General features: G+C 40.8%; 1 non-coding gene across 1 annotated transcript; it reads right to left on the bottom strand.

Moving 5' to 3' along the window:
* Window positions 1-4,243: 4,243 nt before the first annotated feature.
* Window positions 4,244-4,315, bottom strand: TRNAG-UCC. Its single transcript has one exon. It is a non-coding gene; the product is annotated as a tRNA-Gly (tRNA).
* Window positions 4,316-22,867: the final 18,552 nt, after the last annotated feature.

Below are 22,867 nucleotides of genomic sequence, written 5' to 3'. Positions count from 1 at the left end.
TGAACAACTGAACTGAGGTCATATATGGGACCAGAGCTGCAAGGGAGTCTGAACACTAGCCTGCATGGTACAGGAAATTAGAGTGGAAGAGAATAAAGTGGGTTAATAGTGGTACCAGACACAATCATTTACTGGCCACAACCTTGGGTATATTTGAATTTTCCTGTAGAAAAAAAATAGGGCTAAAATACATTTTATAGTGTTAATAAGCTTTTTTGCAAAACACCTGACACATAATAATAAGTGCTCAATAAATGAACATTTTAAACTACAGTTGACCCTAACAACATGGGAGTTAGGGACACTAACCTGCATAATTGAAAATCCATATATAACTTTACAGTCAGCTCTCCATATCCATGGTTCTGCATCCCTGGATTCAACTACCATGGATCATGTAGTACTCTGGTGCATATATATTGAAAAAATTTGTTTATAAGTGGATCCATGCAGTTCAAAATTGTGTTTTCAAGGGTCAGCTATATATGAGGATACAATGAGCTCATTAAGGAAAGTTTTCTCATAGAAAAATAATGAAAATGGAGCAAGCTTCTCACCTCAGTAATTTTAGTGTTCTGAAACTCTGTCATTCTGTCTTTTGATCAGTTCAAACAATTATCAAAATGCTCTTTGATGTGTGTTCATTGAATCAAATGCTTTCAGTCTGACTCCAACCTCTAAAATTCACCCACATCTTTTTACTCATAAAACATATAAATTTGATACATGATCACTGTAGGAAAACTGGAAAATACAGAAAAGTATAAAGAAGAAAGTAAAGATCACAGGCAATTCACACTCATTCCTCACTTATGCATGGTAAAGTAAAACGGCGTGCATGGCAGCCAATTCAGGTGTTCATTGTTTGAGGCTAATGGAACTGAGGTCGGGGTTCAGCAAAAACTGGAGCACAGGCCACTGTGTTTTGATATGTGTTATTGATTTGTTTCTCATTCACAGCCTGGGAGGCAGCTCTACTTTCATCTACATCCTACAGTGGAAGAAACTGTAACAGGAAGTGACCAGCGTGTGGTTTCTTGAGAGGCTAAGATTTAAACTTGGGTGTTCAGGTCCCAAGTTCAGCTCTCTTTCTATTATCATGTTTCTTCTCTTTTCATGAGTTGTGTTTCCCTGTCAACCAGTAACATGCAAGGAACAATTCCATCACATTCTTAACCCATTATACTGTCCAGGTGGGCTGTTCTTATGCACTTTATGATAAAGAGAAAATTAATATCACACTCTCAGTTTAGGAGAGATAATGTCATGCTCAAAGTTTCACCAATTAGTTGCTCCAGAATAACTTCGGGATAGTGACATAATGAATTGGCAGTACAGCATCAGAGGTGGCTTATTGTATTATAATCACGAAACTGTGAGTTTTATTTTTTTTGATTGTGTGCTATTAGAGTCTCAATTAAGTATCTTTTGAACTCACTTCATGTTCATAACAAAGGTATTTGACCTGTGGGAACACATGTTCCTAAATCATTTCCTAGTGATTGGTCTAGTCTCAGGAGTTATTTCCTCATATATTGATCAAATGAAAATAAAAGACAACAAATGAACACCATCCAGTTTAAATTTATTTGACTTTTAAAAATATTTTAAAATGCATTCTCACATAATATTTGAATTTACAAGTGGGAGGAATTTTTTTTAAAGAACACCCTGAATGTGTGCCAGATGCAAAAGTATTCCCCTCACTCCCCTTTCCCGTGATTCATAGGAGGGGACCCCCATTCTGTTCCTTTCTGCATCCAACTGCAGTACTTCAGTGAAGTGCCCAAGCTCTATTGTTTAATTTATGCAGTGCTTCACCATATATAAATCTATCCTCAAATTGACTCAGTCTCATCAGGGCTAAAAACAAAAATAGAAAAAACAAACAAACAAACAACTCTTGTGTAGCTGATAGAAGAGGATGGACCCAATTGGTTTCTAGGGACACTGGGTCTCTCACCAGGGCTGTGGGAAGCAGAGCTGGTTCTACACATGTGGCATCACCCTGTGATGCGGGCAAAGCTCACAGTAGCCCAAAGTCTACATGCACTGAGAGTGAGTCATGGGCAAGAAAGAAGAGAGTGGTAGCCAATCAGCAGCAGAAATGCGCCTCCACGGAGGCATCACCTTTCGGGTCCTAATGTGACTATTTGACTTCCTGTCCAGGGCATGCACACAGCTGGGTTTCTTCTGGAATGTCACCATATTGTCAGTCTTTCTATAGAAGCCACTCTTAAGAAAAGGCAGGTCGTCTCTTTAAGAAACTAAACGTCAACTATTTCAACATATCTTTTACTCTTGTAGACGTTTATTGTTTTCTGTGAAATTTAATTGCTTTACTCCTTAGCTAGCGTTTTCCTCACTGCATTTCCCATAATATTAAGAAATGGTCTCTCAGACGACAGAAGGAGGAGAGGTAGTGAAAAAGCATCAATTTTCTCCCTTCTCATGATCACCTTCTAGTCCATAGATGGCACCAAAGACAGCCCCACTTTGAATGTGGTTCTTTGGTTTCTTCAGTAGAAACATTTCTAAGCTTGGAATAGATTATTGTGATCTATTTTAAATGCGAACCAACAGGGATATCTTCTTCCTGACACTGTGTTTTACTTGTGTTGTTAATAAAATTAGAAAGTGCTTACAGTTCTGAAATTCTTTAAATTTGTCTGGTAGTAAAAATAGTAATTAAAGATGAAAACTCTTCTAGTTCTTTAATTCTTGGGGATAGTTCTTTAATTCTTGGGGAAATCATGAATTCTGAGTGAGAATTTAGTTCTTTCTCTAGGGTTAAATTCTGTTTTTAAAAACATGTCACTTTTAAAATACCAGGGGGTATTGCAAGCCTCCTTCATTTTCTGATGATAGGAAAGTGGACATATTTCCATTAACTCTAGAGCAGTGACTCTCAACCTGGGCTACACATTAGTGATCACCCAGGGCACTTTAACAAGGACTGGTTGTACCCTCATAGAGTCCTGTTTAATTGGCTTGGGGTATGGCCTGAGTGCTAGGATTTTAAAAACTCCCCAATGATTCTAATGTGCAGCCAACATTAAGAACTACTGGTCTAGAGCAAGGATTTTATAGCACATCCATTGTATCCTGTTTATAGCTATTGAAATGGACTCTAGTTATGCTTATGGACCAAAGGAATTTGTTAGAGGATAAAGGCAAGCTCACTGATGCAAAGAAGAGTTACATGACGGGGTCTCAGGGAGGATGGAAACCTCCCTATCGTTATCCATCGAGGTGGCATGAGCTAATGGACAAACTCTTTAGGCACTGCTGGGATGAATCAGCTCCAACCATGTTCTTTCCCTGCGGTTCTTTTGCTTAAGGTTCGAATGCCAGGGAGAGAAAGAGGACTGACTGAACTTAGCCCCACCTTTGGCCAGGAGAGGATGGGGTGGAGTGGTTCCCCCAAGGAAAACTGATTTGCTCTTCTTGGAAGAGGGCACTGTGGATTCTTGGCAGACAACATGGACAGATGTCCCCACACCCTGAAACCATTTTGCTCTGGGTGGGGAGGATGTAAGGCACATTTCTCTCAGAAAGCAGTTGGCTCAGGATCAGGCTCCCTTGGTGTCTGCTGATTTGTTCATAGTAGTTATTCATTCATTCAGAAAATGTTTATTGAATATCTATAATAGGAGTCTCTCTGGGACTGCCAGGTTAAGGAAGTAGTTGATGGTTTTAGGATGCTTACAACCTCATAAGGATAAGAGACATACAAGTGTAAGCATGATATTCCTGACAGACCTCCAGGCATTGCTGCTCAGAGTAAAAACAGCATCAGTCAGTCACTACTTGAGTACCTACAACCGGTTAGACCCTCATAGGCCCTGGCCAGTGGAAAGGAGATGGGAGACCATCAAATGTCTGCAGAAAAGCTTGATCAGTGCATTGGTTACCCCTGGTTGGGATTTCTGATCTTCCGATGGAAATTTCTCCTGTTGTTTCTCAGTCTTTTGGAGTGTGGGTGGTACCTTTCTTCCAGTGAGCCTGAATTCAGAACCACTTTCATCCTCCCTCCCTGCTTTAGTTGAGTTTTCTGGACTTAACTTTCATGCCTCACTAACTCAGAACCCTTGCCCTCACAATTATTTTTTTCCAAACCACTGCTCTGACTTAGTCCTACCTTCCTGCTTTTCATTGTCAAACAAGGTCTAAGAAAACAGGCTCTCTCCTTAATCGTGGGCACAGTTTCTTGTCTGCACCACACAGCCTACAGGATCTTAGTTCCCCCGACCAGGGATTGAACCTGTGCTTCTGCAGTGGAAGTGCAGAGTCTTAACCACTGGACCATCAGGGAAGTCCCTGGATACATTCCTTATTAGACATGTAAAATATACTACTAGATGGTGGGCTGAAAATATATTCTTAACACTACTCTGGATTTCTAGACCTATGTTGTAAACTCAGATATTGTCAGATAACTATTATTTTAGACCTATATTGTATTGTGGGTTTACTTTCTTTAATTTCACCCTCAAAATATGGTGGAAACCTGTCAGAGTTATTAGCTTAGCAGCAGTGACATCTACAGAAATCAGAATATTTCTGATTTTTACCTTAAAATATAAAACTATAGGATCAAATAATAATAATAATGGCTACCATTTATTAAATGTTTGCTATACTTAGTACATGGCACACAGTAAATGCCCCATAAAGACTGGTTGTGGTCTTATGGTTGTTATTGTTCGTATTGTTATGTGACTGGGTGGGCATTATATATGTGTATACATATAAAGATAAGTACTTTCCATTTACAAACTTATTTGGTTCTCTCAACAACCTTATGATGTCAAGGTAGCTTTATTGTTTTCTTAATTCCAAGATAGACATTGTTTGTTTTTACTGACCCGTATAGTGCTTGTATATGGTTGCTTCACAGCTGTTTGTTGAATGAATGAATGAATGAATGAATGAATTGTAGGTTCTGTGGCTGGGTTTTTTCAACATGCTCCCTACTACCATGCTGAAGAGCACAAGAATTGGAATTTATTTAAAATTTTACCTAAAACATAATTATGATAACAATTTATCTACATTAAAAACTACATACTCTATGCTTTATAAACCCAATTTGCATTTAAAACATTTTAATTTATTTATTATTATTTTTCCATCTTTATGATGTAATTTACATATACCATTGTGTCAACTTAAGGTATATGAGTGGTACCATGTGTAAAATGTCTAGTGGGAAGCTGCTATATAGCACAGGGAGATTAGTTCAGTGCTCTGTGATGACCTAGAGGGGTGGGATAGTTGGGTGGAAGGAAGAGAGACTCACAGCAGGGGGACATATATATATATATATATATATACACACACATATATATGTATATAAACCTAAACCAGGTATAAATATATATATATATATTTATACCTGGTTTAGGTTGTTGTACAGCAGAAACTAATACACCCATTGTAAAGCAATTATCCTCCAATTAAAAAAATATATAAGGTATATGAGAGTTGATTTGGTATATATTGCAGCACGGTTATCGCCATATGTTAGCTCGCACCTCCGTCCCATCACATTATTACCATTTCTCTTTTGTGGTGAGAACATTTAAGATTTACTCTCTTAGCAGTTTTTCAAGTTATGGTACAACATTATTCACTGTAACCATCATGCTATACATTAGATCCCCAGAACTCGTTAATCTCATAACTAGTTATTTGTACACTTTGACCAATATCCCCCCCTTTCCTCCACTCTCCAGTCCCTGGTAACCACTGCTTTACTCTCTGTTTCTCCACATTCAGCTTTTATCCAGCTTTTAATGTAATTCCTCATAATTTTACTAGTTTGAACCACTGAAATTTATTCTCAGACGAGTAATAATTTGGCCAGGGTGGGCAGTACTTCAGGAAGAGGCAATAATAACCAAGAGGAGAGATTGGACTGCTTCATTCTTATCATCTTCCTGATTCTATTTCCTGGGCTTGCATTTCCCAGGCTGGAGATGACTCTCCCCAGAGTTAATTCCTTCATTGTCCTTGCCCTGTCAGATGCCTTTCTTTTCTGAAGGATTTCCTTAATCCACTGTGGTTCTTTAAGTGGCTGTCTTGATAACACCAAATGCTGTCTGGCAGGCGAATGACCTTACCTGAATATCCACACATATTGTCAGAGGAGACTGCAAACTTTGTTTTGGCCTTAATTTTAGGAAACCAAATCCCAAGGCAGATAGAGCAAACATGAAGATCTTTCCTATTTCCTGTTCCTGCCCTTTGCTAGAGATTAATAGAAATGATTGCTCTTTTCAACTTTGTATTTATTTACCTATTTTTGGAAAAGCTGCTTATTTGTAAGTGGCAGGGAAAGAATGCCAATAAAGCAATACCTGGGTGAATCATGCATTGAAAGCAACCCTGCTGGGGAAGGTGCCACTGTGCCTTTCAACCAGGAGGTCATGAAGGCAGCTGTTTATCAAAACCCTGTAAAGCTTTGCCTTCAGTGCTAAGTTGTGCTGTGACAAAACAAATGTCCATGATAAACACTAAGTTCTAGTCTTCCTGGGCCTGGGACAGTCAGAATGAGGCACATTCCTGAGTGTGGTTTTGGGAAGATCTTGAGTCTAAGAATCAGATTTAGCCTGGCTTCAGTACTGGAGCAGGTCTCTAGGCAGAGCACCAGCTGGGGGCTGGCAGGGTGGTGGGCATGGGTGGTAGCTGAACCCACACATATCCTCACATGGGATGAAAGAAAGAGAACATCTGCAGGCATTGTTGTTCAGTCACTAAGTCGTGTCCAACTCTTAGCCGTGGACTGCAGCACGCCTGCTTCCCTGTGTGGCTTCTCAAACAGTTCTAGGCTAGGAGAGAAACATCCAACTCAGGCCAGGGTGATCTGGAGGAAATGACCTCTGATCTATGTCTTAAAGAAGTATGAGTGAACTCAGCAAAGAAGTAGGAAGAACTTTCCAACTTCATGTGTAGAGACATAGAAAGAGAAAAAGAAACTGAGTAGCTGATAGAGCTCTGTGTGGGCTAAGACGGGAGAAGTGAGCAAGGACCAGATTACAAAAGCCTTACTTCCTCCTGATAAGGGTTTCTCCTTTATCCTGAAGGCTCTAGGAAGAGACAGGAAAGTGACAGCAATGGATTTTCATTTTTGAATCATCATTCTGATACAAAGAATGGGTCAGAGGTGATTGAAAACTAGAAAAGGCAGGGATATCAGGTTTAAAGTGTAGTAGCAGGATGAAGAGGAGGGGTTTGGGTTTATCAGATGCTTCAGTAAGTAGCAATCAACAGAACTTGGAGAGTGATTGAGTGGAAGGAGTTAAGGACTTTCCTCGGGCTGGGAGACTGGGTGAATGGTGGCCTCGGTTTCTAAGAAAAGGGTGCTGGAGGAGAAAGAGGTTTGGAGAAAAAGAATATGAGTGTGCATCCCTAGAATCTGACAAGATTTATATACTAGGCTGTTTTTTCAGTCCCAGCTTACACTGTGTACATACATAATGGTACTTAAGTTCTCAGCCTTGGCTGACGCAGGCCAGGAGTCCTTGTTAAGATTGTCACTACTGATTCTGTCTTGAATCATTCCAATGTCTCTGCTTTCCTGTCTTGAAAGCAGAGACATCTCGCATCTCAGAATGACTTGAGGTCCTCCCCCAGGCTTGAGCCTTCAAATCTGGGGAACCAAAGCAGTGTTTGGGCTTACTGGCCTCTGAGGGTGGGGAGTAGAAAGATGGTATCACAATCAAGCTATACCTGACAGCAGTCGAACCACTGGATCTACAGGGAAGGGTTGCTCCCACAGCCTCCCAACCGCATTACACAGAGCTCCCTCATTACACAGGAGAAGCCCCGGCATGTCTGCTTCTCTTTCCTTCTGCCTTCACAAGACAGCATGCCATAAAAGAGTCATACATCTTGTGCTCTTGTCACCTGTAGGCTCTTTGTAGATCAAACATTTTATTATTTCCATGATTCAGTTTTCAAGTTGTAGAGTCCTTCCCTATGTCTCAGAGATAATAACAAAGCATTCTGTGGTTCTAGCCTTCCCTTGCCTAGTCCTTTCCAGCCAAGTGATTCTGAGGGTGCCCAGAGGGTGTTTCCCACGTGCTGACATGAGGAGTCCTCACGTTCTTTTCTTCTGACTGATCACCCCAACCAGCCGCCACTGCTGATGCTGCCATTGTCTTTCATTTGTGGTGGGGATTACAATGCCTGGGCAAAAGATACTCTTTAGTTCAGTTCAGTTCAGTTCAGTCGCTCAGTCGTGTCCAACTCTTTGTGACCCCATGAACCACAGCACGCCAGGCCTCCCTGTACATCACCAATTCCCAGAGTCCACCCAAACCCATGTCCATTGAGTCAGTGATGCTGTCCAACCATCTCATCCTCTGTCGTCCCCTTCTCCTGCTGTCCTCAATCTTTCCCAGCATCAGGTTCTTTTCAAATGAGTCAGCTCTTCGCATCAGGTGGCCAAAGTATTGGAGTTTCAGTTTCAACATCAGTCCTTCCAATGAACACTCAGGACTGATCGCCTTTAGGATGGACTGGTTGGATCTCCTTGCAGTTCAAGGGACTCTCAAGAGTCTTCTCCAACACCACAGTTCAAAAGCATCAATTCTTTGGCACTCAGCCTTCTGTATAGTCCAACTCTCACATCCGTACATGACCACTGGAAAAACCATAGCCTTGACTAGATGGATCTTTGTTGACAAATTAATGTCTCTGCTATTTAATATGCTGTCGAGGCTGGTCATAACTATCCTTCCAAGGAGCAAGAGTCTTTTAATTTCATGGCCGCAATCACCATCTGCAGTGATTTTGGAGCCCAGAAAAATAAAGTCAGCCACTGTTTCCCCATCTATTTGCCATGAAGTGATGGGACCAGATGCCATGATCTTAGTTTTCTGAATGTTGAGCTTTAAGCCAACTTTTTCACTCCCCTCTTTTACTTTCATCAAGAGGCTCTTTAGTTCCTCTTCCCTTTCTGCCTTAAGGGTGGTGTCATCTGCATATCTGAGGTTATTGATATTTCTCCCATCAATCTTGATTCCAGCTTGTGTTTCCTCCAGCCCAGCGTTTCTCATGATGTACTCTGCATATAAGTTAAATAAGCAGGGTGACAACATACAGCCTTGACGTACTCCTTTTCCTATTTGGAACCAGTCTTGTTCCATGTCCAGTTCTAACTGTTGCTTCCTGACCTGCATACTGGTTTCTCAAGAGGCAGGTCAGGTGGTCTGGTATTCCCATCTCTTTCAGAATTTTCCACAGTTTATTATGATCCACACAGAATTCCCAATTTGATGTGTGATGGTTAAGTGAAGGTGTCAACCTTGCTAGACTATGGTGCCCAGCTGTTTGGTTGAACACTAGTCTAAATATTGCTGTGGAGGTACTTTGTAGATGTGATCAACGTTTACAAACAGTTGGTTTTAGGTAGAGCAGATAACCCTCCATAATGGGGAGGACCTCTTCCAATTGGGTGAGGACCTTAAGAGTGAAAACAGAGATGAAGAAATTCTGCCTCAAGACTCTAAAATTGAAATCCTCAATTTCCACCTGCTGGCCTGCCCTGTGGATCTTAGACTTGCCAGTCCCCCACAGCCAGTGATCCAGTTGAAAATCATTCTCTCTTGCTCTCTCTCCATCTCTAATGTTGGTTCTGTTTCTCTGGACCAAGAGTACTCTGAGCATTCTTCCTTCTTGAGTTTCCAAAGAATTATGACTGTGTCTGCAGGGAAGAGGCCTCTTTCCTTCACCTGTGGGCAGTTTGTCACTAGGGCCCAAAGTGACTCGACCCATGCCTCCTTGTCTCAGTCTCCCTGAAACCTTCATGAACACTTTCCCCCTAGTATCTACCTGTAGCTCATCACTCCATATCACTCAGTTACTGGTAGAGGGTCAGTATTCTTGCCTCTAGCTGAAACCACCTGTGCCTTATTCACCCATGTGTCCCCCAGTCCCTAGTAGACTACTTAAATTTGAAGTTGTAGTGTTTATTTGGGGAGTTGTCATGCAATAGGATGTATTGTATAACAGGTACAAGTAAATATTTGCAGATTGATGCATTGAGATAGACCCTTCCTACTGTCTGCTTTACTGGTCACTTTCTTTAGATTCAACAACCCAAATGCATATCAACTTGTTCCAGTCCTGCTTGTGACAACCAACATGCTCAGATCAAGTCCAGGTAGCACTTTAGATTCTAGTTGAGAGAGGAGTATGCAGTTCCTTCCTTTCTGGCTGGAATTAATCCCCCTCGTGCCCCATCCCCACATATCGTAGTCATGCAAATCCAGCTCATCTGCCTTACTTTGCATTTTCATTATTTTTTCCCACTGATCCCACTCCCCAACACGAATGGAGCCCTGGATTATATAGCTTTGTATTAGACAGTATCTGGAGCTTCTTAGATGCTGAGATAATTTTTCAAAAAGAAAGAATGGGTCTAAGTAGGGAGGGGAAGATGATGGCAGAAAGGATGGGGAAAAAGACAGGACAGAGGAAGGAAAGATGGAGTTGATTAGAGAAGCAAATTCCTACTTTTAAGACAACCTATCTTCTCTGGGAATTACATTTAGTTCTGTCAGATTCTTTGGGCAGCAAGTGTTTTGTTAGCTGGTACATGAAGTAGTTTGAAAGGTTTGTTAGTTTGAAACTTGGTACGGTACATAGATGCTAACTTAAGATCTGAGAACAACCTGAGTTCAACTCACTGAACCTCAGAAGCCTAAACTCATTTCCTACACTCTCAGTCTGGAGCAGACACTTAACTGCTATAATGGAAAATAATCCTATTGCACGATATGCTTTCACTAATGAATGTGTGGGATGGCGTTCCCGTGATGGCGGTACACATGGCTTTAATGTGGCTAAGCGGAACTGATGTCTCTGTGCAGAAATCTGGTGTTAGAACTGTCGCGTTTGCAGCCAGATCCTAGAGAGACTCAGAAGGAAGAATCAACCACAATTAGAATGTCAAATCACACTTCTCCTCTTCAAATTGCATTTCTAAAAATAAGATAATGAAAATATGTATTTGTGTGGGAGAGGGCTTATTGTACAAAGCTGCAAATAAGACACAAGGAAATGTCTGTGCTCAGATACCCCATTCAGGAGGAGGCTTTCACTGCGGGGAGCTTCTTTGCCATGAAGAAAGCTGCATAATGTGCTCTTCGCACAAAAGGGTCGCAGCCAAGAAAGCTGATTGCATTTCTAAGCCTCTGGAATAAAAAGGCATGCAGACAACATTGTTTTTCCGGTTAAGGCCAGTCTTTCCTTCTCCCTGTCACTGGATTTCAGACATTCTTTAAAGGGGCGGGGGAGAGACTTAACATGGTCTATTAAACCTTGCTGCAGTTTTAAGCCTTTATAAAATGGTTCATTATTGAATACATTTGGTGGCCACTATGTAATGGAAAATGTCTAAGGAGTCAAAGGATCATGCCTATAGTATACTTTCTTTCCTCCAGCTTCCTATTGTGTAGATAAAACCAAATATGGTAAAAAGGTTTAGGGTTGCTGCTGACGGCAAAAGAAAGAATCAACTGATTTGTGAGGTTCCTTCCTTTAGGAGGTTATTCTTTGATAGTGAGAATTATTTGAGGTAATCTCTGTCTTTTGGAATGAAAATATTAAGTGGAGGAGAGGTTTGGGGGACGCATATTCTTGAGATTTAGTTTTTATTTTGGGAGTTGTAATGAAATAGAATCATTTTCAGATTCAGGAATAGACTCTTGGATTGTTCTTTTTTTTCCTTTTTGAAGGCTAATGGATTCTTAAGGACTGTAAGATTTCTTTGATTCAGGATGGGAGTAAGGAAACTATTCATTTGGAGCAAGGTGCAGCTAATGTTGGCACCCCACTCCAGTACTCTTGCCTGGAAAATCCTATGGATGGAGGAGCCTGGTAGGCTGCAGTCCATGGGGTCCCTAAGAGTCAGATACGACTGAGCGACTTCACTTTCATTTTTCCCTTTCATGCATTGGAGAAGGAAATGGCAACCCACTCCAGTGTTCTTGCCTGGAGAATCCCAGGGACGGGGGAGCCTGGTGGGCTGCCATCTATGGGGTCACACAGAGTCGGACAGGACTGAAGCGACTTAGCAGCAGCAGCAGCTAATGTTATTTTAACAGTTAAAACTTACTAAGGGATAATCAATGTGCAAGGAATTGGTGATAAGTGGTTGAAATACTTGCTGCTTTGGGGATTAATGACAGGTATTTGAAAATGTAAGCTTTTCACTGCTTCCTGCATTTCAGTGTTGGTATTTCAGATTACTTTTCTTCTGCCTGAAAAAAAAAAAATCCTCTTAGTAATTTTATTTTTTAGCTCAGGTCTGCTAGACATGTATCCTTTCCTTTCCATATTTGGGGTTCGTTTGTCTTGAAGTATCTTACTTTTCTTTTTATTTTTGAGTATTGTAATCTTGGTGGTTGTTTTAACACTTTAAAGATGTCATTCCATTGTCTGCTAGTTTTCATCATCTCCCATGAGAGTTAGCTGTTTTCCTACTTACTGTAAAAGATAATGTCTTTTCCCCCCTCTCTGCTTTTAAGATTTTTAAAATTTTCTTTGGTTTTTAGCAGTTTGATAGGATATAGCTAGATGTAATTTTCTTCACATTAATTTTTTTATTTAGAGTTCTCAGAATTATTAAAGCTATAAATATTGTCTTTCATGAGTTTGGAAAATTTTTAGCCATTTTTGAAGACAAGTAGTATTTTTGTTCTATTGCTATTTTTCTTTGGGGATATCAATTATGTGTATGTTAGACTTTTTTTGTTGTTTGATATGTGTTTTTGCTAGTTTGTATTTTTTACACTTTTCCTGTCTGTTCTTTAATTTGGGTATTTTTATGGACCTGTCTTCCAATTTAGGAATTTTGTCTTCTGCCATATTAAATTCATCTAATAAATTCTTAATTTCAGTAACTGTATTTTTAGCTCTAGAATTTTCATTTGACTCTTCTTTGTATGTTTTAGTTCTTTGTTAAAATTCCCCACCTTTTCATCTATTTAAGATTTTTTTCTCCTTTACTTTCTTGAAGTTATAACTCATAGTTATTCTAAAGTTTCATTTAGCTGTAATAGCTGAATCAGTATGGACCTATTTCCATAATTAGTTTTTCTTTGGCTTTTTAGACATCGTCTGTCTTTTGTCATGTCTAGTAATTTTTAAATTAAATTTCAGGCATTGTATGTAAAAACAAATTGTGGTCTCCATATAATATTGTCTTCCTATAGTCAGAGTTTATCTTTCTTCTATTAGGCAGAGTTGAGGCTCTTTCTTAATTCGTGTAAAGAATCTGTTTCAGTGTTGGTAAAGCTCACTCTACTCCTGGTTCACCCCTGCCCATGAGGCCTAACATTCTTAAGAGCTTAAGAAGTTCACTGGGTCCCTCTCCCAGGCAGGGTCTAAACTCTAATCCTTTTCTCCTTAACAAATGAGATTCCTAAAAACTCTGCCCTGCTTTTCAGTTTATCTGCTTAGCTTCTAAGCCTCCTGGCCTTGCTTCAGAAATTGGCATTTATATTAAGGAAAGAGCTGGCTGTATATCAGGCTTAGTTCTCTATTCCTCACCTTGTTACCAGAAACTTGGCTCTTTAAGTCTCAAATTTTGTCCCTTAAGCCTAATAAGACAGTGAAAGATTCTGCTCATTATTCTGTCCCTAGCAGTGGCCTTCTGCCTGGGTGCAACCTAGATTTGCATTCTTTTGCGCCAAATCCAGAATCATCCAAACAATTGCACAATGTCAGTGTGTTTTCTAGTCCTTTCCTTCCCAAAATCGTGTCCCCTTTGGTTCTGCTTGTTTCAGCAACTTGCTGGTGCTTTTAAATGGATTTTATTTTTTAATCTTAAATATTAAGTTATTCCTGAAAATGTTGACCCACCATTCTACTGGCTATCCTGTGCAGGGAATACCTGTTTGTTTCAGCACCTAAGATGTATGTATCAGAAACTGTTTGAGGCCTAAGTGCAAAGGCAGATAGAGTTGAGTGCAAAGGCAAATAGAGTTGATAAGTTGTTGGGGTAGATTGCGTTCTACTTAGGAATAGGGTCTTGTTATGGGTTAGATTGTATATCCCTCAAAAAGATTGATTAGATTCTAACTCCTAGTACTTTAGAATCTAGCCTTATTTGGAAATAGCATCATTGCAGATATAATTAGTTATTATGAGATTATATTGAACTATGGTGGGCTCCTAACTCAGTGTGACTATTCTTCTTATAGGAAGACAGCCATGTGAAGACCCAGAGACAAAGGGAGAATAGCCTATGAAGATAAAGGCACAAACTGGAGTGATGCATCTAGAAGTTAACGATTGCTAAGGATAGACAGCCACTGTCAGAATCTAGGAAGAGATAAGGAAAAAATCTTCACTACAGATTTCAGAGGGAGGTCATTTGCTGACACCTTGATTTTTGACTTTGAGCTAAAATTGTGAAATAATACATTCTGTTATTTCAAGCCACTCCATTTTCAGTACTTTGTTATGGCAGCCCTAGAAAACAAATATAGGCCTCTTGTCTTTAGAAGTCAGAGAAGCTACTATGAATAAGAGAAGAAGAATAATTATGAACTCCTGCAAGACAGAGAAAAGAAGGAGCCAGGAGGAAGAGACACAAGTTAGAAATAGTGGTTTGACATGATACTGCATGTTGACAGTAATGTTTGTGACATTCTAAATCTTTGGGACATTTTAGAAGTGGTACCTAGCTGATATGATGAGATTTCTTACAGCAACCAGAAAAGGGCTTGAGAGCAATGTCTAGGTAATTGTGAGACAAAACCAAATTAAGATAAATGGTGTCAGAGGACGGAAGAACCCTGAAACATCTAAGCCTTAGGCATTCAGAGACATCTTAGGGAGGATTTTGGAATTCTGTTGGCTCTGAGAGTTTTCTTCAGTGGGAATGAGAAGGATTAATTTTAAGAAAGTTTACCTTGAACCGAAGAGTCATGGCTATTGGTTATTCATGTGTTCATTCACTCAAAAATTTGTAGCATTTGGTGCCTTATTAGCTATATTCTTGAGTCATGATTTTCAAAGATTGTTTTCTTCTCCTGGTTATTTTTTCAAGCAGTGCCAGCTATATTATAGGATAGGCTGTCAATGCTGCAAGAATAAATCCATCCTGAAACCTCAGAGGTCTTAACAAAATTTATTTGTTTTTTCCATAACAACTAATGTGGATAGCAATGCAGAATGTTCTGCCCTGCGTAATCATTGAGGTGCTCAATATGATGGAGGCTTTGCTACCTGGATCATCACCATTTACTAAGGCAGAGGAGAAGAGAATGCAGAAGGTTGTGTGCCAGCTCCTAAATTCTTTGGTGGTCCGGGTGACACAGTACTTTTGCTTATGGCTTGTTAACCAGAACTAGTCATATGGTTCACTTCAGTACAAGGAAATGGGGAATGTATGGGAACATATGGAATATTTTGATAGGCATTATTGTCTCTGCCATTCCACCTTAGCTAGTAAATGAGTTACTATTAATATCCCTGAAGACTAGATAAGAACATTTGAAGCATAGAGAAGTTAAGTAATTTGCCCAAGGTCACATAGCTAGAGAGCTGCAGAGACAGGACTCACATGCCAATCTGAATTCACAAGCCCTTGTGCCATATTATATGGAGAGGAAAGAGTGGTGAGTACGCTTTGAATTTTGACCTTCCTAGTGTTCTTCTCTCTGTCACCCATGCAGTAGGGATTTCTTTATGGTATTTCTGATTCCTAAAGTAAGATATCAAGAGCTGAGTGAAACATGTCTTTTGCTCATTTTTGGAAAATGAGAAAAATAGATTATTTTTCCCTAAATATTTCTTAACTAGCTGTCTTACTCTGTTCAGGCTGCTATATCAGAATATCAATGATTGGATGACTTAAACAAAAGACATTTATTTCTCATAGTTCTGAAGGCTAAGAAGCCCAAGATAAAGGAATAAGCAAATTCAGTTCAGATGAGAACCTACTTTGCATTTATAGGCAGTGGTTTTCTCACTGTGTCCCCAGATGGCAGAAGGAGCTGGGGGCTCTTTTATAAGGAAACCAGTCCCATTCACAGGAGCTCCACTCTCATGACTTAGCTATCCCCAAAGGCCCTAGACTCTTAAGACCACCACACCTGGGATTAGGTTTCAACATGTGAATTTTGGAGGGCATAAGCAGTCTAGTGCTAAGTAGCTAAAATGGATCTTTCCTTGCTCTGAACCATCACTGCACTTGGATTTCATTGCAAGAAGAAGGAATTGAGGGACATTAATTTTTCCATAATCCCATAATCTTGTAATATCTTTTGGCCTCCCTACCATACATGCAACACACACACAGACACACACACACACACAGACACACACACGCATACACACACATCTCTTCACTATGTGCAATTGTAGTTGCTGTTGTTTAGTTGCTAAATCATGTCCGACTCTTTTGCAACCCCATGCACTGTAGCCCTCCAGGCTCCTCTGTCCATGGGATTTCCCAGGCAAGAATCCTGGAGTGGGTTGCTGTTTCCTTCTCCAGGGGAATCTTCCCGACCCAGGGATCAAACCCACATCTCCTGCATTGGCAGGTGGATTCATTACCACTGTGTCACCTGGGAAGCCCTTAAAGCATTTTATGTACATTCAATTTCATCTTCACAAAAACTTAAGAGGAAGACATTGTACATTGGCTCCATTATGCCTTCACCTCACAGAGAGGTTAACTAATGTTGCAAGATCACATGGCTATAACAGTAAATATTAGAACAAAAATTAATGATTTGGGAAACTGATATTTTAGAAAAACTCTTCCTGTTTGAGTGTGTAGGAGGGAGAGAAGGCTGAAAGTCTGGAATCAGGGCAGATGATAAGAAGCTATTGCAACAGTCAGGACAGTGGTATAACATGGGCGTTAGGGTCCTGCAAACTGCAGCAGACACTTCAAAGTGTCAGAGATGATGCCAAAGCTTTCAATCCCTGCATCTGGGAGAAGATTACAAATTCAGAGAAACAGCCTGTTGAGAATGATACTCTAGGAATAGTAAGTCGCATTGGAAACAAGTTTGGGTCTGACTGTATCTTAAAATCACTGCAAAGACCTGCAGTAAACCATACACAATCATGTCACAGTCATGCATTAGCAATAGGTAATTCTCCAGCAGTTCCTAATCTCAGGAAATGGTTGATAATCAATGCCTATATTTAATTGCTTGTGTTGCAAAGTCAAGAATATTGTGAAGTGATACTGAATTGAGGCCAGTGAAGACTCTGGAAAGATCTAAATTTAAAGATCCTTTCTTAAATATCTGATGGAGAGAAACCCACAACTTGGAAGCAGGCCCCGGACTTATCAAAATCAGATTTTAAAAGAACACAAGACCTCCTAATATCTGTGGCAGACAGAAAAATGACATCCACCCCCCTGCCACCGAAGATGTCCACAGTCTAATCTCCAGAACCTACAAGTATATTAGGTTATTTGGCAAGGGGCAATTGAGGTTGCTGGTAAAATTAAAGTTGCTAATCAGTTGACTTTAATGAGGGTGAGTATCTTAGTTCAGGGGTCCCCAGCCTCCGGGATCTAATGCCTGGTGTTATGAGGTGGACCTGATGTAATAATAATAGAAATAAAGTGCACAACAAATGGCATGTCCTTGAATCATCCTGAAACGCCACCCCACCCTGGTCCATGGGAAAATTGTCTTCCACAAAATTGGTCCCTGGTGCCAGAAACATTGGGGACCACTGCCTTAGTATATGGAGAAGGCGATGGCACCCCACTCCAGTACTCTTGCCTGGAAAACCCCATGGACGGAGGAGCCTGGTAGGCTGCAGTCCATGGGGTCACTAAGAGTTGGGTACGACTGAGAGACTTCACTTTCACTTTTCACGGTGAAAAGTGTGAAATGCCTTGGAGAAGGAAATGGCAACCCACTCCAGTGTTCTTGCCTGGAGAATCCCAGGGACGGGGAAGCCTGGTAGGCTGCCGTCTATGGGGTTGCACAGAGTCAGACACGACTGAAGTGACTTAGCAGCAGCAGCCTTAGTATATCTAAGTGGGCCCAATGTAATCACTAGAGTCCTCAAAAGGAACAGAGAAAGACAAAGGAGAGCCAGAGAGATGACAGTGTGAGAAAGACTGGGCCCAATGTTGTTGGCTTTGAAGTTGGAGGAATGAGGATGGTCTCTGGAAGCTGGTTAGGCAAGAAAACAGGTTCTCCTAGAGTCTTCCAGCAAAAAGAAAATGCATTTTGCCAACCCCTTGATTTTAGTCAAGTGAGTTCCACTCTGGACCTCTGATATGCAGACTGTAAGACCTTACATTTGCATTGTTCTAAGCCACTTAATTCGCAGTAATTTTTTACAGCAGTCACAGGGAACTAAGTCAAGTATGTTAGAAGATAAACTATTTCTCTGGGTAGTTCAAACTTTTATTTTAACAACGTATCTTTAGGCTGACTCCTGTCCACATGAAACAAACAAAGCTAACAAAGCATCATAGATTTCCATTTGTATTCTTGACAATGGAAACGGTCTTAACCATGAATTGAGCACAAAACCTTCTTACTGAGTCATATTCTATCTAGTCTTCTATTCATATTAAAAAAAAAAACCACGCTGGCAATGGTGTTTCTCACATTCTGGGAGGCAACTGCTTCTTTTTATCAGGACATACCCTTAATTTAAAAGCAAAAGAGGCCAAGCCAAAAATATAGTGATTGGTGTGAACATACAGGAAATAGTCCTTTGTCTCAGCAGAATAATGTGAGCAGAAAACGTCTTGCTCAACGAACACATTCTTAAACTATATCAATAAGTGGTTGGCATGAAAAGGAGAATGCTGAAGATTGTGACCTTATTTTCCTCCTGCAAGTTTCCTCCTTTCCCGGGAGGAAAAGTTCTCTTATTTAAGAGGCACAGCTCTTTCTGCCAATTCTTCAGCGTTATTCTCAGCAGGTTGCTGAGTTTGGGGCTGTGTGGTCACTTTAAGATCAATGCAGCCCTTAACCTTATTAAGTAACAAGACAAGAGAATTCCAGGCAGTATGAGAGTCTGTAGTCCAATAAAAGTTCCTTTAACCAAGTCCCAAGTGTGCTAACACAAGCGATGTCACCTTAGAATATGAGATGAAACCTGCCCTGTTTGGGGGTCAGAAAGCAGGGGAGAACTTAACTTGATTAAAAGAGCCCTGTAGCTTATTTTAAACAAGTTCCTGCTTGAGGATCTCTAAGATGGAGCCAGTATTGTGCTAACTCAGCGGTATTACCTGTATTAGAAACCATATCACTCACCTGCTTAACTTTAGTCAATTACAGAAACTAGCACCTCTGACTTCAGTCTAATACTTTGAATTTCATGGGTGAACATAGAGCCTCTAATAGAATAAATTAACCTCTGACCACATCAAAACCAACCTCAAAAACTTGAGCATCTTCCTAAGTGGGAAAAATAGAAAAAGCTGGAGCCCAGTAAGAAAGTATGTCAGCTTCAGAAAGCTCCTTCTGCCAAGAAGTCCTAGAATTGCTTATCAAGTCCAGATGGTCAGATAATTAATAATCAACCAAGAGTTACTGAGAGTTCAACCAAGCATGGTGGAAGGACCTAACAAGTATAAGATGTGCCTAATGCCTTCAAGAAATTTGCAATTAAGTTGGGGAAATCAACCATGGGAAGGTTACAACAAGTAATCATACACTTATTTGTGTATCTGTTGGTCCTACCTTTACCCCATAGAAAGAGAGACTCCATGCACCTTATTCATTGCTGCACCCACAGTGAGCAGCACAAGGTATGCACTCAAAACTACTTTGAACAAAGAGAGTGAATCCCCAAATGTGTGAGCAGTAGCACCAGAATTTCTACACAATTCTGGTGGTTTAGGAGCCACAGTCTGCTTAGAAGGGAAGTAAAACTCCATATTTGCCCAGCACTGCTGCATAAGATTGAGGACGTTGTCAATTGCATGTTGGGCTTCCCAGGTGGCTCAGCGGTAAAGAATCTGCCTGCAATGTAGGAGATGCTGGTTTGATCCCTGGGTTGGGAAGATCCTTTGGAGGAGGAAATGGCAACCCACTCCAGTATTCTTGCCTGGAAAATCCCATGGACGGAGTAGCCTAGCCGGCCACAGTCCATGGGGTCGCAAAAGAGTCGGAAACGACTTTAGCGACTAAAGAACAAAGGTGCCTTAAACAGTGTCAGGTATACCGTAAGCACTCAGCAAACATTGGCAGGTAGCATTATGATCATCACCAGTGTGATTCAGATATGTGCTCTTGTCTGCAGGTCCTTCAGGCTCGGTGACCTCTTCATCTTTCCCTGCTCACCATCTCCCCACAGTCCCTAGACCCAGGGCTTCTTCTCCTCTTGGGCAAGGAGAGGTGGGAAGCCTTTGTTTATCTCATGAAGCCCTTTTGCCTGCACTCCACCTGGGCCAGAACTTCTGAGACTTAAAAGGCCAGACTTTGAACTTCAAAAAAGCCTCTTTCCTTCATTTTTGTTCTAACAATACTTCCTGAGTTGGCAGCTTCATTGTTCAGCTTGAATGAGGAACGTGCCAGAGTGTAAATAAAGAAAATACTAGGAATCCCCCTAATCCTGTATACACACCCACCCACCAAATTATTAAAGTGTTACACTATTTAACTTAAGAAGTGTTTTGAATAACAACAACAACAAATATTTATTAAGCTATTTTTATGGCTCGAGCACTGTCTTTGGCTGTAGGTCCCTTGTCTCTGACCTCCACTTCATTCCTTGGCCCTGGATTTGCATCCCTACCACTGACAGTTTGACTCTGCGGTTTCCCCCTGTTTGAATTGTTCTCCTATTTTGTTTATTTACTAACTATATCCTCCATCATTTCCAGCCCATTTGTATCACTGATCACTCTAAAACCCATAGTTCCTCTCTCAACCAGGCACCATGAGAAATAAAAGTGAACCAAAAGGAAAGGATCTTGCCACTGAAAAGCTAACCAAGGTGATAAGGCCAATAAATACAAGACACAATAGAGAAAACTCCACAGTCCTGTGAAATTCTGGGGTAAAAATTATAATTGGTGCACAAGTGTCCAGAATGAAAAAGTTGGCTTAAAGCTCAACATTCAGAAAATGAAGATCATGGCATCTGGTCCCATCACTTCATGGGAAATAGATGGGGAAACAGTGGAAACAGTGTCAGACTTTATTTTTCTGGGCTCCAAAATCACTGCAGACGGTGACTGCAGCCATGAAATTAAAAGACGCTTACTCCTTGGAAGGAAAGTTATGACCAACCTAGACAGCATATTCAAAAGCAGAGACATTACTTTGCCAACAAAGGTTCGTCTAGTGAAGGCTATGGTTTTTCCTGTGGTCAAAGTGTCCAGAAGGCATAGCCAAACAACCAATTATAATCCTAAATCAACACAGGTATAGAATTGACCAAATCTTTTTCATCCTCGAAGCAGGTTTCTATTATGAGTTTATGAACCTGTTCCAGTTACTAGATATAAATTAGTTCAGGGGCTTTTCACTTTCAGCAAAGCTGATGTAGACACACACGAAACAGGATTTACAAAACATTTTCGGTCATGATTATTTCCACCAAAAGGCTCACCATAAAATTTCTTCTAAGGAGCAAAGCTTACTTGCTAAATAGATTTAAAACATGATTTGATTTGCAAAATGGTTTTGTTTGCATGGGAATTCAGGACAGATAGCCATTGCATTAAAATGAGGCAAACTTGTAATTACTTTACCCAATAGCCTGGAGTGCCATGAGTTCATGCTCTTCCCCAATAAGCTTAATTCATTCCTGAGAAGTCATCTGAATTTAAGTTTTGGTAGAAGGTGTTCATAAAGCATGTCCAAGAGATAATTAACTGCTCATAGTCATCAATTCAGATGCCCTTAGGGGAGTCTCGCCTCCATCTTTACTCATTTATGACTTTATTTATGCATAGTGAGTCACTGCACAAAAGAGAGTTTGAACCAAAGGGACAAGAGATCTTGGCATTTAGATTGGTTCTATCTCTAGAGCAAGGGCTCTTAAATGAGATCCTCACATCATGGATGAGTTTTAGTGGTGTTCTCAAGCACTGGAAATTATAAGCCAAAAGTTGTGTGTGCATATGTGCTTCCTGTGAGGACAGCACCATAGCTCTGATCAGATTTTGCAGAGGGATCCATGACATCCTTCCCAAAGCCAGTCCTTATTCCTCATGGCTGAGTGCTAAGAAGTTTCAGGAACCACCTCAATTTCTATCTCAGTCTTGTATGTCAGAAATACCTGGTTCAAACCCAGTTGGGTACCCAGACTCTCAGGCTTCCCAGATGGTGCTAGTGATAAAGAATCCGCCTGCCAATGCAGGAGACATAAGAGACTTGGGTTCGATTTCTGGGTCAGGAAGATCCCCTGGAGAAGGAAATGGCAACCAACTCTAGTATTCTTGCCTGGAGAATCCCCTGGACAGCTGGCAGGCTATAGTCCATGGGGTCGCACAGAGTAGGACACTACTGATGCGACTCTGCAAGCACACTCACACGCACGCACCCGGACTCTCAGTTCCCCTTGTCTCCCTGCTTCACCCTACGTTACCCTGGCGCTGACATTTGCCAATTTGGATTCTGAGAACTTGACTTTATATAGAGTTTCATAAAACATATTTTCCTTAGTATGGTCAAATGATAAAACTAAAACAACTTAGTATGAGTTTGATGCCTTTATTCAAGTGAAAACAACCCGTGGGTTTGGGAAGCACAATGCCTCACTAGCAGCGGACTGCTCTTCCCAAGGGAGTTTGGGCGAGTGTGAGCTTAATGGCGCGTTAGAGGAGGTGCTGTGGAAACAGGGCTCGACCGGCTAGGAGGTGGAGGATTTCCTTATAAGGTGAGCAGGTCCTGTGTTCTAC

The sequence above is a fragment of the Bos indicus x Bos taurus genome, chromosome 5 (genome assembly GCF_003369695.1).
Source record: "Bos indicus x Bos taurus breed Angus x Brahman F1 hybrid chromosome 5, Bos_hybrid_MaternalHap_v2.0, whole genome shotgun sequence".
In the NCBI taxonomy this organism is placed as follows: Eukaryota; Metazoa; Chordata; class Mammalia; order Artiodactyla; family Bovidae; genus Bos; species Bos indicus x Bos taurus.
Note: the sequence above shows the minus strand (reverse complement) of the source record. Positions and strands in the feature narration are given on the sequence as shown.